Here is a 5418-nt window from a genome sequence, read left to right on the forward strand (position 1 = left end):
CTGAGCCTTCTGGCCAGCCCTGAAGTAATTTTTATGAAGGAAAAGTCCACTAAGACTATTGACAGTGGGGTCAGGGAGATAGCTCAGTGGAATAAGCACTTGCCTAGCAAGTGCAAGGGCTTGAGTTCAATCCCCAGTTCTAAAAAAAATAAATAAATAAATAAATAAATAAAAATAAAATAAAATAAAGTGTAAGCCAGATAAGGAAAACTTGGAACTTTGTTCTGGGCAAGAGTGCCAAACAGCTTCCGGGCTAAAGCTGGCAGATCCAAGCTGCAGACGCCGGAAGTGTTCTGGGTAAAAGAGAGATAGAGAGGCCAAATATCAGCACCTGGAGAAAGAGTGGCGAAGGCTCAGCTGGCTGGGAGGAATCACACGGGAGGTAGAGAGGGCGATGGGGAGTCTACGCTTCCCTTCATCCCTCCTGTAAATTCCCACCTCCTACCAAAACCCTGGGGAGTGATCTGTGCCTAGGGAAGGACACAGGGAACCCTTCCATTCTCTCTCTGGGTGAGTACAGGGGTGAGTGTGAAAGCTATCATAGTCACTCTTGGACTACGCAAGGCTCACAGAGGGGAGGCCACATGCCCCTAGTCACCCAGCAAGCAGATACTACGGCCTGGGTTTGCACTCTGATGGCCAGCTGTCTGAGCCAGCTCTGTCCGCTTTAAGCCTAGAGGGTTGAAAAGCCTTTAAGCCTTGAGAAGTTCACTGCTCAGAGGCAACCATCAAGGACCTCAAGGGACGGGATCGATGGCAGCTGCCCAGGACACGCACACGTTCAGCAGTCCTGACGTCCGAAGTCCAGGTCAGGTGCTGGCAGGGCTGGGCTGGCTCCTCCAAGCTCCTGCTCCAAGTGGCTATCGGCCGTCTCCCCACTGCCAAAGCAGCACCACCCTATGCTCTGACCCATCATCCAGTAGGAGATGATGTCCCATCCCTTCACAGGTAGGAACGTGTGTGACCACACTGGGCCCACCCAGGTCATCCAGGAAAATTTCCCTACTTTAACAACCTTAATTCCAGTTACCACCTTAAAGTCCCTACTGTTCACAAAGTTCCAGGATTAGAACTCAAATAAGGAGGCTTCTACCTAACATCCCTCAAAGGCCTGTGGCCTGGCTTGTTTGAATCTTTCCCACAACCCTGGAAGGGGGAAAGTGGGTATTTAGTGTTGTTGACCCATTTTACAGATAAAGATATTAAGGTAAAGGTCACACTCAGCCTTAGGAAGAGAAACTGCGATGCAAACCCAGATATGACCCTATCACTCCCATTCTCCCCACCTGGTCACAAATCATTTGAAATACCCCAGAAATACCTGCAAAAAGATAAGGCAGAGCTTAATTCACTTAAACAAACATGAAGCCTTTTGTACCTGCAGAAAGTACTGAGGACAAAGAGGGGCAAAATGAGGACGCACCTCTAGAGGAGTTAATAGGACAGCAGGCACCGGGAGGGCTCTGGGCTGCTGCTCATGTCGGGTATGTGGGGGCTGGTTTCAGGTTCGAAGCCCAGCTCCGCCTGCTACATGTGGGTCCTGGGGGCATCGCAGGATTGCTTCACGCACAGAATGATCGCACGGAATTAGATAATGTGGGAAAGCATGAAGTGGGTACCAGCCCAGAGTAGGAGCTGCAACAGTTCTTTAATTATTATTATTAATAGTAGTAGTGGGGCCGGGAGATGGCTCAGTAGAATAAGTACTTCCCTGGCAAGCGCAAGGGCCTAAGTTCAATCCCTGGTTCCGCAAAAAAAAAAATAAAATAAAATAGTAGTAGTGATAGGATTTTTTTTTTTTTGTCCTTTATTTTTATTTTTATTTTTTAATGTATTTGGTATAGGCTCACTACATAGCTTGGGCTCATAATGATCTTCCTGCTTTCAGCCACCCCAGCACTGGGATTACAGGCATGGGCCTCCATGTTGGGACTCTTTTTTTTTTTTTTTGGTCTTTTTGAGACAGGGTCTCCCTATGCCTTGAGCTCACTTTATAGCCCAGGCTGGTCTTGAACTCGCAACCATCCTCTTGCCTCAGCATCCCGAATGCTGGGATCACAGGAGTATGCCACCGTGCCCAATAATAGGATTCTAGTCAGGATTCTGGGCTAAGCCAGCGAGACAAGTGGTGTTGACATTTGCGAACATACTTTTGAGAAGGAAGTTAAAAACAGTGGGTGTGTACTGTAGCCCCAGCACTCGGGAGGCTGAGACAGGAGGATTGCAAGCTCCAGCCCATTCAAGGGTACAAATCAAGATCCAGCCAATAAAATAAATACTAAGTAAGCACCTGATGGAGCCGAGGGTCCAAAACTGCCATGGATGTCTGAGTTGGTCCCAAGGATGAAGAAACCCCAGGCAAGACACCACTTTATGCTTGGTTTCTCTGTTTCTTGGTCTTTAAATTGGAAGACAAATGGTGTCCAGCTGGCTTCTGGATTTGTGTAGGGATCAGATCAAATGAGGTCTATAATCAGATTCTGCAGACTATAAAGAGCCACCTGGACGTGGGGCCTGGCTGTCCTTGTCATTTTCCCAGGAAACGTTTGCAGAAGGGTGTGACCAGCATCTGGGCTCTGAATCACCAAGGTCACCCACCTGCAAGTGCTGAGTATGCAGCTGTTGTCACTTTGAGCCACTGCCACTCCAGGTGGACGGGAGATGGTTATCCGAAGTCCTGGGGCTCCAGTGACTACCTGGGGTCTCCCTACTTGCAGAATAGAGATGGGGGTCTGGGGTGGGTGGGATTAGGACTCCCTGGCCTGGCCCAGCATCCCTGCTGCCCCTGCACTCTACCCACCCCACTTCTGGGGTGAACTGAGCAAGAAGTCCACTGCCTCAGAGCAGCTGAAGGCCTTGGACCCCAGGGGACAGAGGGCCGCTGCCCTGACATCTTACTGCTGGAAGGCTTTATCCACCGGTCAGCACACAGCACTCCAGGGACTCTGTTGCATCAAATCACTTCTACAAAGGACACACGGCCTGGAAATCCAACAAACAGGACACAGCAGATCGGACCCCTCATGGCAGCCACACAACCCAGCGCCTGCCAGCCTGTCTGGCCCGTCCTCCTGTGTCTCGCTCCTCCCCTGCCAGGCAGCCCCACAGCTCTGGGCCTTCTGGTTTCCTCAAGTGTCTCACATCGCTGCCCCCCACCCCCAGCCCTTTACTCTGGCTTCCTCCGGACTCCACACATGTACAGACCCCTGCACTTACCTGCTGTGTACCTTGAGCGAGTTACATACCCTCTCTGGCTCCAGCCCTTCATCTGTGCTCTGTGCAGTCACAGGGCTGTACGTGAAGCATAGACATCTGGGCTGTAGCAGCGTCTGGCTCCTGCGCTCAGCCTCCCACTCGCTCGTGGTATCCCAGGTCACCACCCCACATACATGCAGCCCCTCCCGGACATCAATCTGATACCCATGTCCACTGACCCCATGCGCGTTCACCCATCCCCTCCATAAACAGCTGTGCAGCACCTCCTGGGGGCCAGGCCAGCCTGGGTGCTGTGGGGACACTAACAAGAACCTCACAGGCCCTGGGGGCGCAGCCCCAAGACAGCGCCCGGCACCACTCCCACTCCCACAGGAAGCCCTGGGAATGTGCTCTTTACCACTTTAGGGCTCTCGGCCTCCTTGTCGGGACCTGAGGGGGTCCAGTCTCCCCAGCCAGCCCAGGCCGGCCCTGTGCACCCCTGCAGTGCTGTCCTGCGGTGCTGAGGGAGCCGAGGAGGTGCGAGGGTCGGTTCATACTTCGCATTGCTCATCTGGGTCATCCCAGCTCTGAGCAGTTAAAAAAAAAAAAAAGGCCCCGGCCTCTCAACCCAGGAATGTGAAGCATTTCTTACCACCGCTAAGAGGGCCAGGGTGGGGCACAGCCCTCTTCTCCCAAGCCCTGAAAGGGTCCAAATTGTTTTCTAAAACCACAGAGCAGGGGCCAGGGAAATGGCTCGGTAGAATAAGGGCTTGCCTGGCAAGCACAAGGATCTGAGTTCAAAACCCTGGTTCCACCAAAAAAAAAAAAAAAAAAAAAAAACCAACAACAAAACCACAGAGCAGGAAAGGTCTGAGGGGACAAGAGAACCGGGAAAGCTGGGCAGAGAGCCCCACTCTGAGGACAGGGGCGGGGGAAGGTGGGGAGGCAGGAAAGCTCTGTACCTACCTTGCGCGGGGCTGGCTTCTGAAGGCGGCCGGTCCTCCTCCACCTGCTCTGGGCTCCCCTCTTCTCTCCTTGCCAAATGCCTCACCTAGGGCTGCCAGGCTCAGATCATTCCTTCGGCAGCGCCAGGAGCTGCACTTACTAGGTGCGGAGGAGGTGAGGACAGGGGCTGCGTCAGGTTCTGGGCAGGGTCCCCATGGCTGGCCACATGATTTGGCATCTCTGGTACTTCTGGGCCCTCTCTGTTCCCGGAGACCTCACCTGTGTCCCTGTCCAGACCTCCGAGTCTCCCCTCTCAGCCCTCCGCTGCTCCTTTCCCCACCCCTGTGTTTGCTCAGCAGCCTGGGGACAGGGAGCTAGGGGCCCTCAGCCTAGGTCAGCAGGCCCAGTGTCCTGGCACTGGGGACCTGGGTGTGACACAGATCCCACTCCATGGGGCCTGGGCCTGCTTAACTTCTAGGCCCTGGGTTTCCTCTACCCACCACGCCCCCACCCTCGGTAGACCCTCAGTACATATCCAGGTGGCCAGTTTCACTTGGTCCCTGACTCGGTAGGCTGCGCTCAGAAAGAGAGAGAGAGAGACAGGCAGAGACAGGATGTGGGATGGAGGTCCTGGGCAGAGACAGAAACGTAGAGATTTATTGCAAGGAACTAATGGATGTGAATGTGGGGGCTGGCTAGGGCCAGCTGGAATGTGCATGCAGGCTGGAGCGCTCATGCATGGGCTGAAACCACTGTCCACAGCTGGAATTTCTCCCTAGCTCCAGGCCCTTAGCTTAATCTCATCTGCAGAGTCCCTTTTGCCATATAATCTTGTAAGGTGGCCCTTTTGCAGGTTTCGTGGACTGAAATATGGGTTTGTTTGTTTTTTCCCCATAATGGGAATTGAACCCAGAGCCTTGGCACTGACGGGATATCCCCAGCCCATTTTTATTTTAAGACAGAGTCTCACCGAGTCCCTACATTGTCCAGACCTGGCTAGAACTTGTGATCCTCCTGCCTTAGCTTCCCAGAGTGCTGGGACCACAGGCGTGCGCCCCTCCCCCAGCCCGGGTGTGAGCCTCTTTGGGGTTCATTATTCTGCCCCTTATGATTCCTGCTCATGCCTTCCCTCTCCCGCACTCGTTTGTTGGTGCCCCGTCCACTGGCCCAGGTGAGGGCTTTGCCTAGGGCTGGTGATTGTGACACCGAGAATGGCAACCTAAGGAGATGGAGGGCAGAGGACTTTGCTGACATTCGGTGGTGAGGGGTGGTGGCATT

General features: G+C 53.5%; 1 long non-coding RNA gene across 8 annotated transcripts; it reads right to left on the reverse strand.

The window, feature by feature from the left end:
- Nucleotides 1-201: 201 nt before the first annotated feature.
- LOC111817604 lies at nucleotides 202-3762 on the reverse strand. 8 transcript variants are annotated; one of them, XR_002821760.1, is made up of 6 exons: nucleotides 3614-3762; nucleotides 2899-3506; nucleotides 2599-2710; nucleotides 2291-2434; nucleotides 1424-1560; nucleotides 202-293 (listed from the first exon to the last, which is right to left on the reverse strand). It is a non-coding gene; the product is annotated as an uncharacterized LOC111817604 (long non-coding RNA). The 8 variants fall into 8 exon arrangements; XR_002821755.1 differs by lacking the exons at nucleotides 202-293; nucleotides 1424-1560 and having other exon boundaries at nucleotides 2001-2434; nucleotides 2899-2982; nucleotides 3217-3506; XR_002821759.1 differs by lacking the exons at nucleotides 202-293; nucleotides 1424-1560 and adding an exon at nucleotides 2001-2108.
- Between the last annotated feature and the right edge of the window lie 1656 nt (nucleotides 3763-5418).

The sequence above is a fragment of the Octodon degus genome, unplaced genomic scaffold (assembly GCF_000260255.1).
Source record: "Octodon degus isolate 3935 unplaced genomic scaffold, OctDeg1.0 scaffold00064, whole genome shotgun sequence".
NCBI classification, from domain to species: Eukaryota; Metazoa; Chordata; class Mammalia; order Rodentia; family Octodontidae; genus Octodon; species Octodon degus.